Source organism: Sabethes cyaneus, chromosome 3 (assembly GCF_943734655.1).
Source record: "Sabethes cyaneus chromosome 3, idSabCyanKW18_F2, whole genome shotgun sequence".
Taxonomy (NCBI): Eukaryota; Metazoa; Arthropoda; class Insecta; order Diptera; family Culicidae; genus Sabethes; species Sabethes cyaneus.
Window position 1 is genome coordinate 214,402,901 of NC_071355.1, and position 12,359 is coordinate 214,415,259.

A 12,359-nucleotide genomic window follows, 5' to 3' on the forward strand; every position below is an offset into this window, starting at 1 on the left:
GTTCAAGGGATAGATATGTTGGATTGCCCAACAAACATTTTTATTTAAGAGTAACTTGTTCAGTTACTGTACAGCTACAACCAATGATACAAGCGCTTAATAAGCTGCTATACAACAAAAATTGTTTCTTGGGTGTAGATAATTTAAGAGCAAATGCGTGTCAAATTTTCCGAAATGTTTTGTATAGTATATTTAATTTTAATCTTGTATGAACCAGTTTCTTTCAAGTTTCTTATTGGTTTTGTTAATGATTTTTTTGCCGTCATTTTGAAATTTGTGGCGATTTTTTTTTATAATGCTTTATATTAAAAACAAGTTAAGACAAAACATCTACATTTTATAACAACTTATAACTTGACTTTTTTTATAACATTTTAACCTCTTTATAGCCTATTTTTACTCACTTTTTGCCCTGTTTCCTTTTTCATATGTCATCTCCTAACTCTCAACAATTTTCGTTTTTTTTCTAATTCCGAGCTCATAAAAATGACCAGTTGGATAATTTTCATTAAAAAACGGAGGAATGCCGTAGATTCAGATGCGTCAAAAGGGGAAAACCCAATTATTTGTATTTCATCAAAATACTGCAATCATCAAAATATACTAAACTTACTGTTGACAGAAAATAAGTGTTTTACTAAATTATTTTAGCTTTTATTATCCCTTGACCGAAACTCGGGTTAGTGAAATAACCAAAGCTTCTCATCACTCGATGCGTCGAAATCACCAAACAGGGTACAACTTGTTGCATGCATTAAGGCGTAGCAATCAAGCATTCATGTGTTAAATAAGTATAGGCATCCTTTTCGTTTAAGCTGAAAACATATAGCCGCTCTTCCCCTTGTTGAAGTTCACTGCACGTAATGAGCTCGATAGTGGTCTCACTCCTTTGCATGGCGATAGAAATTTGTCTATCCTTTCTATGCACACGACAAGTACGCAGCCGTTTTCAGAGTTCACCGGGCCATTAAGGGGTCCATCAATGCGAGAAAACATTACTTACCTTAAAAATTGGCTGCTTTTCCTATCATTGACGCATCCTCCGTCCGTAATGAACTCACCTGCCCGTAGCATGAACATCGCAGCCCTCAGCTACCTGTTGCATGTGTTGAATGGAAATGAATCGGTGACTGCGTACCAACATTCTATTGATGCCAATTTTGCCGATTCATTCGGCGCCGCGTCGCTCGCTCAGGAGGGGCTACTGACTCAGTTGGTGGTATATTTTCGTCGCGTTTGGACGTGTTTGAATCGTTGCGAGGTGTTGGTTTTTCACGAGTGATTACAGGATTTTTGGTGATAAGTGCATGCTGTCGTGTTAAATAGCTCTTCCATAGGTCATTTGATTCGATCTCCCCTTGCAAGGTAATTAAATAAGTGAACTGCAAAGTGGCCTAAGATACAAAGCAAAAATCTTGCGGAGTTATTATGCAAACAGGCTGCCGGCCGGATCTTTGTTCATGCTTTCCCGAGGCACAATCGTAACCACGTAATCGTTGGCGATTGGATTTTGGAACGGGAAAGGCAGTCAGCCTATGTATTGACGTCTAGTCAGCGAGCGTCGAAATAAGTCACTTATCTTTTTTGCTGTACGCTATGCTAGTGTTGAAGCGCCACTGAAAGTGTGCGTTCATTTCTTCGACCGAATCGTCTGTTTACGCTTCACGTTTCTTTGTCGTAAGAACTCTTGGGCTTGGGCTAACCGAGAAGGAACAACGTGGCACTTCGCACAATCAGCTTTACCAGTTGATACTTGAAAATATTCCAACATTGGCTCTGTGCAGTTGATGTTGCGGAATCAACCTCCAAAGATGCCCTTCGGAGCACACTCGGTAGAAAGAGAAAGCAAATGTATGTACGCTTGTTCAGTAGACGTGCAACGAGTGTGCTCTATGCATCGTGACTCGCAGCTATCTATGCTGGAGCGGCACCGGCCGACTGAGTGTGGCTGGCTGGCTTGGCTGGTTGGGGACAGACGAACCCACTTGGAGGCGTGAAGAAGAAAGTTTTGCTCCCTGTGAGTTTGCTAGACCACTTTCGATTAGTCTTTCACGTTGTGTCGTCGCGTTCGGATTGGTTCCTTCGGTGGCTCCTGCAGACATTGAGAGTTAGTACAAAGTTAGTACACAGCACAAGACATTGTTGGTGATTCCGGTTTAGCAACATTTTTCTTCGGGCGCAACTTCAATCCAAATCGGTCAATCTGTTTGGAGTTTAGTTGAACGAGACTCATTACATAGTGCGTTACTTTTTACAGGCAGTTTGCGGTATTCATTCGATTGGCGGTAATTTTGTTTTACAAGGAAGGTCAGTATACGTCTTGTGTACGGTTTTCATTCACACGCACGGATTAAAGGGTTGGATAACTATAGATGGAAATGGTCCGGTTTTGTGCGATTAGAGTGAAAAGCATGTTGCATGCGGTGCAAGTGTGATGAACGAAATTGAGGAAAATGAAACCTGCTGCAGGATACTGAACATCGGTTATTGAACCAACTGTTTGTTCGAAACGTGTGTAAAACTTCATCAAACACGTTTCAATAAATACTACAAACATACCATGATAATTGAAATTTGATTGATTTACATAATCGAAATTTAAATGCTTGTTTTCGAACTCGAATGTAGAGAAGATGCATTTAAGGTTACAGTGCAGTGTTAAATGTGTTTTTAATTTTCATTGAAACTGCTTAGGTATTTCAATTAGTGATGTCCGAAATTTTCAATTATTCGATTTCCGATTAATCGGTTAGAGTTGCATGCACTGATCGATTAGTTCAGTATTCGTACTCGTAGGCTTCGACTATAAAAATTCGAAAATTTCGTTCAATAATTCGATTAATCGTACGTTTATGAACGATTAATGAGGATTATTCGCAGTTTTGATCCCCTTTGAACTTGAATTCGCTGAATTATTCGTGCCGGCAGCATTCGATTACAAATTATTCGATTATTTCATGTTCTAATCGATTACTCGATTAATCGAGCGATTTACTTTTTACTGCAGAGAAATAATTGATATAATGTGCGACACAAGCATTTTTATTTGCCAGTAGACAGAAATGTTTTACTGGAGTTGTTCGAAATCATGACAATTTTTTTGAAAGTATACAAATATGTTCTCGATGAAATTGTGATTTTTAACGAGTTTTCAATTTTTGAAGTAAAACTACGTCTTACGGAGAAGTAGGGTCCAGTAGGGAAGGGAAGTAGGTCCTAAAAATTCAAAAATCCAAGCGTCACGAAAAAATGGTAGGTTTTGAGCGCTAATAACTCAGTTGTTTCTCAACCAATTCGAAGGATATTTTTTTCAGTCGGTCAGAAATTTGTCCACGAATTGAAATTTTACAGTTATTTACTAATATGTGAAACAACAATCATATTCATTTTATTCGTTTCCATTTCTGAAAAACTGACAGAACTCCCTGTGTCCCAATAGCTGACGAGTTATTTCTATTTATGCGAATCTTTACTAATTTGATGTAATGAAAATGAAATGTGTTCATAAAGTGTGCTACGATTTCTTACGTACAACAGAATTTAGTAGCATCTAATCAAAATTGATGCCTCGTGCGAAAACACCTTTGCTTAGTCAATACACTGAAGTCGCTTTTTAAGTGGTTTGCATTTTACGCGACTATTTTTACGCAAATTTCGGAATTTATGCGTTTTTTCGCGATTTTCGGAATTTACGTGGATGTGCTCTATAAGTCTTTATTTACGCGTTGTAATTAAGGCTTATACAAATTTGGAAAAAAGTTTATGTCCTGGTCTCGAAATATTGTTCAAGGGGGGGGCAAGAAAAAAATAATAACATCAAACCTTCAATAACTAAACAAAGGAGAAGAAACCAGTGTATATTTTTCTAGATTAATAAAAGTTTAATACAAAAAAGTTGTACAGTACTTAAATTTTAGTTCAAACCAAAACAACTTTCAAAATTTTTTGATCCAGGCGCCAGTATTCTGGCAGAGATGAATCAACTTGAAAATAGTGGAGTGCTACAGGATCACCTTAGGGAGCCATAAACGTGTAACTTGACCTTCATTTGAATTTTGTTTTTACTTGCATGTCACTCGGTTAGTTAGCTTGTATTTTAGAATAATCCAAATCTGTCACTTACTAGTTCAGAACTCGGTAATCACGAAATAGTATCGGAATCTAATCTTCTCGTAAAAATGGCAATTTAGATCCCTAAAACTTTTTTACTTGGAACGCATGTTCTATGCTACTGACATTTTTAAGAAAAAAAATCTCTGACACTATTCACGTTTGAAACCGCTTGTTTCTTGGTCAACCTTTTAGCCATATGAATATCATCCCATTCCTCAGCTGATGCTGGTTCTCAACAATAACTTGTTTATCTTTGATATATTAAGGATGCAAACGCACCACTATCAGAAGCGAATGTCATTGTTTGACTAATAGCATTTGTCCAGTCCGGTGCTGCACTTCGGATGAAGTGCAGTACTGCGCTGGGAGTTGTTTATCAAATATCAGGGCTTCTAACAGCCCTCTTTCGAAGAACCTCGATCTTTAATTGAAAAATGCCGGACATCGGCATAACAGGTGTTCCGAGTCTTTTTTTTTTTTTGTGCCACAAAATCGACATATATCATCTTGCAGTTTCCCCATAAGCTTCAGATAGCGGTTTGGACAATGTCCTGCTATAAGATCAGTATGAATATTTAGATCTTTCTTCGAAAGCTCTAGGATTTTACGAACTATTGAAATGTTTGGAGAGATAAACTGTTTCGAAAGTGTTATTCCAATTTAATTTCGCTTTCGTACATTTCCACAGTAAAGCTCAGTAAAAAAGCAATATAACTTAACATGACTTGATTTGATGTAATGGTCGCCATCGTTGATCCCAATGATAATCACAACATGACAATAGTCAGAAAAGTTTCGAACAGTTCAGTGACATCCTTTCTGCATGCGTCCAATGCATGGTACAAAATTGTATCTTTAAGTATTTCGTCCCTTACATCCAAAATTAGGGTAGGTACATGGGCACTACGGAATAAAACGATCAATTTGGAGCACCGAAAGCTGATGTTGCGAAGTGTGTAATTTGTTGTATTTCTATTTTAATCTTATCTACTACCTATGACAGCAAAATATAATCCCACAGCAATTCGGAATATCTCCGTCAAAAGTGGTAGCAAATTTCACTAATACATAGTTGATTCACAGACAAACAGACATAACTTTTAGAAGAAAAATCAACAAAAATTATCGTACCTCACATTTAGCCTGAACACTAGCACCATCTATAATCGACATTCCCAAATATCAAATAGCAACATGGGTATCCCTCGAAGTAGCAAGTATTTTTTATGGGGAATTCCCCTTCTTTCGTCTAAGAGCGCCACTTTGACCAAAACGGAGACATTCCCAACTAAGCCCAAATTTGAAATGACGGTTTAATCGGTACGAAGAATGGAAAACGAATGTTACGTCTGTTTGTCTGTGGTTGATTGATGCCTCAATCTAATTCGGTTCTTTTGAAGCAAGTTGAATTAAAATGGGACAAAATTTAAAGTAAATGGAGCCAAAAGTCTAATTCTAAGCACTCCAATTTTCGGCGTCGGAACTTAACGGTTAAGCACAATAGTCGCCTGTGACCTGTAGCAGAAAGAAAGTATAGATGGTGTAGTTGATCGAGACTAACAGGATAATTACTTCAACTTTGCACGAATTGGATAATATAGAGATGTGAACTTGTTGAATTGTAAAAATCTGCTTACCATTAAAGAATGCAACATTATTGCACTTTATTTTTTCGCCCCTTCAAATTTCGAAAATTTTTGAAGGGGGGGGTGCATAAACTTTTTTTCAAATTTGTATAAGCCTAATGAGCTTTTTTACGCGAATCTTGGAATTGACGCGGTTTTTACGAGAGTTTTGGAATTTACGCAGTTTAGTATGCGGTTTTGATTTCGCGTAAAAAGCGACTTGAGTGTAATTTTAGTCTAAGATCAAGAATTTTTAGTTCTGATCTAATTGCAATCAGAGGATTTAGCTCTGGATGGATAATTGGTGGAAGGTACGCTGCATCGAAAACTAATCTATTGATATTAAAAAGTAACTGAAGAACTACAGTGGGATTTCGAATTTGGCTTGGTTCGATTTTGGCAACAAAAGTATCCGTTTTTGGCAACACAAAATATTTTACTTCCAAAAATATGCTTAAATATCAGTCAGTTTCCGCATACATACTTTAAACGACGAAAAATAATATTTTTCGAACAATAATATTTTTATTGCCGTAGGACTACGTCTTACCGCAGGTCGTCAAAAACTTACTTGCACCTCACGGATAGGATATTTACATTCAATTTTTTCATATCAAAAAAGGGTCTCGATTTTGGCACGGTTTCGATTTTGGCAACATAGGTGACACACATTTGTTGGCAAATTCGAAATCCAACTGTATATGAATTCAATTAATTTGATATAACAAAAAACAGTACTACGTCAATTTCTCCTGCATCTTAAGCAGTTGTACACTTTTAATTTTTTGTTTATGACCATGACCATGACGAAATTTGGCTATTTGGTAATCAAAGAAATTTCAAAACGTGCTTTTAGAAAATTAAATTTGTATGGTTATTTTTTAACGAAAGATAAGATTCGCACAAAGTTTCAAAATAATTATTAATCATTTAGGTAATAACGTCACGATTCTCAAGAAAATATGTGATGTAAAATTGTTAAGAAATTATGTCTTTGGTTTTCAATCACTTCGTTCGTAAGATATGATTCTGTGCAGGTAATGGAAGGTACTAGAGAAAATAGACTTAATTTCTGTCATAACTGACGAATGGGAAAAATCTCTACCGTTCAAGTTTTATCACTAAATCATTAGAAATTGACGAATAACGAGTAAAAAAATTCAAAGGTTCAAACACAGTTTTCGACCATCGTGTAAAGTTTTTCTGATAATATTTTTGTTGGATTGGTGAGAAAATTCTATCATTTTCACAAAATAATTGTTTTTCGATGCTTGGTTCAAGTGTTACGAATTTTTGAAATCTTCTTTGGAAACATTCCGTTACGTGACTTAAAAAGTGGGTTTTGAGAAAAACGCTGTTAAAGTTTCCCTTCGTTCTATTCGCGTCGACGAACGTAAGCTGCTGCCACCTCCAAATGTTTACTGTAGGGGTGAAGCAGAATAGGAATTTGTTAAAGAGCGCAAGAGATCGCAACACTTTGGCAGATTTTCACCCGCACACACATATGGGAAGTTCTATGCGTGTGCAAGAGATCGATTAATGCCGTCAACGCGAATAATAATAGCTCATGCCATTTATAGTATACGCTCGCCACTTTTCTCCATTTTTGTGATCAAGAATGAATTATAGTCAATTTTTGATACGTTGCTCAGAACTAAAGTGTAATGAAAATGAAAACATTTTGCACTGATCAAAATAACAGTTCTACGGGAAAATCGATATAAATGCAAAGACGCTGCTGCAACTGAAAGTATACATACATGAAAATATTGAAAAATTACGCTTAAAGTTTTTTTTGCAGCATCAAGAAAATTGCGGTCATATAAGGTTCGCCGTCCCCGAAGAGTATAAACAAAAACAGAAAAGTAGAGTTTAACGACCCGAGACTGGCACAAAAAACCTAAATAAAACACATATTTCTGCTATTCTTTGTTCTTTCAAGCAATGATAGTCGTATCTCTGTGCATTTGAATCGATTTTTTTTAAATAGAACTGATAATGGTAGACAGATAACCCAACAAAAAATTTTGTATAAGAGTATCTTATTAGACTAATGCCCGCTGCTAATACCCGTGGATAATTAGCTATTGTGGCACCAATTCTGGTGAATATGGCGAGTGGAGTAAAATATCTTAATTACTAATCCACAAATATTGTTTGACTGGTTTGACTAGCAATATGTGATCTAATTGTCATGATAGACAATTACAGCATCATGCCTAGTTGTATATTTTGTCCGTTTTCCGTCAGTTTTCGTTTCAAACAAATCATTCATTGTCTTAGGATTATTAGATATGATTTCAGCTGCCTATAATTGATCAGAACCTTCTAATTCCACCGAAAATAAATATTGATTGGATTCCAGATACGACTTCTTGCGATTTGAATTATAGTGTTCTCTAATTCGTCACAGTTTTGATTCTTTTACTGTTTTGGAAGATTTTCGGCATTCGGTAGCTTTGGTACAGGTATTAACAGTTGTCAGCTTCAGACCGCATAAATTTATAAAGCGCGCAAGACTTGTTCGTTATCAAGAAACATGCTAACTGGGAGTACTTTCTTCTTTTCCTTTTACGAAGGACCAGAAACCTTTACGATTTTCTTTAAGATTGGATTGGGTGTGCAGTAGAAATCTTGAGCAAAGAAACCTATTGTATACGTTTCTATTTGCTGATTGCAAATGCAACCGATTATTAGGAATTGCTGGCATAATTAAACGGAAGCTTTATCAGGAGATCACACCAAGACGTGTAACGACTCAATCCTTTCAAATCTCGTAACCGTCTATTTGACCAGAGAGGCTTTGGTCGAAGGCGGTGGTCCACTCGGTTTATAATAAACAGCGCTACGTTGAACAGTCGGCATGAGAAGCGCCCGGTAGGACTAGAGAATCCACCCGAAATCCGCACAAAGCACTGTGTACCATCCAGTGTAGGCTTAATCAGTCTGATTAGCTTTCTGGGAAAGCCGTTTTCGTCCATGATTTTCCGAAGCTGTTTGCGGTCGATGGAATCATATACAGCTTTGAAGTCAACGAACCATTCATTGGTGCGTGGAAACACTGTATTCATGATATTTTTGAACCATCTGCCAATCATTACATTGTATTCGTCGTTGACCGTCCATTAAGACAGCCATTATTTGAAAGAACACTTCGTAGGCAGTATAGAACAGTAATCGCACGAAAGGCTTGTCACCTTTCCTAATATGGGGTTACTTTCACTTCTCCATCAGCTGTTCAGTATATTGAATTCTTATAACATCCGGGCATGCAAATGCCCAGCTTTTTGGAGCCCATCATGTTTCCACCTTTCGGTCATCTTACGATCGTCCGTCCGTCTGCCGTTATTACCCCGACATTTCGACTCGCGGCACAAAGCGCTTAGGGGATGCGTTCAGTGTCAGGAAGAGCTTTCACGTTTCTTGAGAACGGTGCAGCTGTTCCACCCAAGCAACCAAAAGTTCGGATTTCACTTAAGGAACGAACTCGGAAGTTCATATTTGGTTCAAATTTAGTTTCGCAGGACTTTCTTGCTGAGCAACATGATACTACATTTCCAAACCGAACTTGATTCCGAATAAAGTACCGGTAATATCTGCAGCAACTTGAAAGTTCTCCATGCAAATTAGAAGTTCAACGCGCGACTTGAAAGTTCAACATGCGACTTGAAAGTGCAATATGCGACTTGAAAGTTTAACATGCGATTTGAAAGTTTGAAATTGAAGCGAAACTTCGACGCAGACACTGAAACGGCGTTTTGATTGAATAGTGAAATTTATACTTCGGTATTAAGACAAAAAATGGATTTTTCTAAAACAATAAAAAGAAATGGTTTGTTATGTCTGCGGTAAAGTGAGTGGTGGTTTTATTGGTATGGGTTGTGGCTGCAACGGTGCGACGGTTGGTCGTAGTGGAGCGGCTGGTGGTTCCAGCTTTGCAATTACTGGAGGTAGAGGCAGACCTGCACTACCCAGAACCAGCATGTTTTAAAAGCTCACAGGATTCTGGTTAACCATTTTCTTGCATTGGCTATTGGCTGGCCGCGCATCTGATGAGGACTCACCGGAGAGTTCCACACATAAGCCCATCGCCTCATCGTAGGACCGGATGCCATTCCGCTTGATCGACCATTTATATTTTAGCCATGCTTTTTTGGGGGTGATGTTGGCATCCCGAAGCATTTTTTTCACATCTTGAACTCGCTCTAAATTGGGCCACAGCCTAATGTTTCCGGATTTGGAGCTTCGGATCAATTTTCCTGGCACCGCCGAAAGCTCATTGTGGCCCCTTTGCGTTCATAGTCTCGACTACGGCAAACGGCATATCTGTAATCAATGAAGCTGTAATTAATTTTGCGTCAGTCAATATTGTTTGCATTGTATATAATTACTAACCTGGATTTTGCGAAAAATGTTGCTGCAGAAAAAATTACCGCTTGCTGCTGCTGAAACATTCAAAACAAACTGGTGAACTGTCAAACGCAAGTTTACATAAAGCTTCGTGCGTATTGTTTTCGAACCATCCAGATCAAGAAATGTTTCGCGCATACTTTTTATGAACTGTCACGTTCGGATGAAGCTTCGCGCGTACTATTTCAAAACTTTCACCTTCGGATGAAGTTTTGCGCGTACTATTTCTGTACATCAAGTTCAGATCATGACTTTCAAGTTCAAAAAGAAACCAGGGGCTTTCCTTGATGTTACAGTAAATGAGAAATCAGTACATCGAGTGAAATTTATGCAGATCTCATATTTCAGCAATGGAGCAGTGGTATGTGTCTAGGTTACCATTATTACTTATTACCACTTATCATTAAAAACCAAAACAAATGGTTTAGTTAAGGAAAAAACAGGGAAAAGTGGAAAATTACTTTTTAATTTTGAGATTATCGAAGTTATTTTTTCGAGCTGTACAGCGTTCTTACAGCGACCTAAACAAACTTTTTGTCTAAAAATGAAAAATAAGAAAACTTATCCAATTTAATTGTACTATGTGCCAAAAACTTCAGTCAAACTTTTTGTGAACTTTCTAGCTCTGTTTGAAACTTGCTTAGCATTCTTACTTGAAACTTGAAAGTACGGTTAGTTGCTTAAAAATGAAGCTGAATAGAATAGCCGGTCGCCCTTTTTATAGGTGGGACAGACTACACCTTCCATTCACTCCTCCGATAGTTTTTCCTCCTCCCAAATCCTATAAATTATCCAATGAAGTGCCGTTGCTAGCGGTTCTTGGCCATTTTTGTAGAGGTTTGCCGGTAGTCGGTCCATTCCGGCAACTTTATTATTCTTCGGCTAACGAATTTCTCGCCGGATCTCTTCGAGATCGGGAGTCGGCACGCTGTTGTCGTTTGTAGGCACTTCGAGGTTAACTTCCATTGCGTTTTCTGCTGCTATATGGCCGTTGAGGTGGTCATCGAAATACTACTTCCACCTGTCGACCACCTCGCGCTCGTTTGTGATTAGATTCCCTTCCTCGTCCCTACACATGTAAGGTTTAGGTGTGTAGCCCTTACGAGTTTAGTTCACTTTCTCGTAAAACTTGCGCGTGTCATTAGCCCGGAATAGTTGTTACAGCTCCTCACGATCTCTGTCCTCCTTCTGGCGTTTCTTCCTCCTCAGGATCGTGGTCAAATCATTCTCTGCTCGTCGATACTTTTTTCCAAATTCTCTCTGATGGATATGCTTAGATATGCGGCCTCGTTGACGACCAAGCGTATCTGTACTCTATCCGTTTTCGAGGGTCGAAACATCTAGCTCCACAGAGGAAGGCAGAGCTTCATCCAGTATGCGCGCGTAGTTTTCGGCAACTGGCGGGTTTTTTTGTTGCCGAATGTTGCCGAATGCCGAACCGAGGAGGGCGGTTTTGTCGCGAGGTATAAACCGTCGATAGTTTTAAGCGCACGTATACTGTTGGTGATGTTCAAGAAAAACCGACCCTCGATGAGAATATGGTCGATTTGGTTCGAAGTTCGTTGGTCATCTTGGATATCTTTGTGGAAAAAAGTGCTTCTGACCACCAACCATCGGGAAGCTTTGCAGTCGATGATGCTAGCCGTTATCGTTCGTGTCGGTGTGCAGGCTATGGGTCCCGATCACCGGTCTATACATTGCTTCCCTGCCGACCTGGGCAACGGTATATACCAAACCTCGTGTTTTTTAGTCTTGACCTTGAAATCCGGTTAAGCATATATATTAATATTTTTTGAAACGGTGGTTCTACAATTGAAGGGACGGTAGCGGAAAGTAATGAAAAATTTTTGATTCCCGTGGTACTATAATTTCATTTAAGAAAAACATTATAATTCGTATAGGTTGCCTTGACAAAGAGTTACGAAGATTGCGTGATTACATAACAACAAGGTTGTCTTGTTCCTGAAGCTCTTACATATCTGATTGCAGTAAAAATGTGGATCCGGGTTGAACATAGTTTTGACAACCACTGCAATCAGATATGATTTCTACTCGAATCAGCTCTACATGAAACAATTCTGAAAAGTAGATACATCACTTTTGAAAAACATATTCCATTAACAGAAAATGTGGTATTAAAATGTACTTAACTGATAACAGTGTACACTTTTACAAACCATGACGAAATAAATCTATTGAGCTTGTTGGCAT

The 12,359-nt window shown here is 38.2% G+C and overlaps 1 protein-coding gene across 1 annotated transcript in view; it reads left to right on the forward strand.

The window, feature by feature from the left end:
* The first annotated feature begins 1,208 nt into the window (after positions 1-1,208).
* LOC128744383 (FK506-binding protein 2) overlaps positions 1,209-12,359 on the forward strand; it is a 70,036-nt gene continuing 58,885 nt past the window's right edge. Inside the window, exon 1 of the mRNA XM_053841363.1 lies at positions 1,209-1,365. The gene's annotated coding sequence lies outside the window, so the exon portion shown is untranslated. The remainder of the gene's footprint in view (positions 1,366-12,359) is intronic.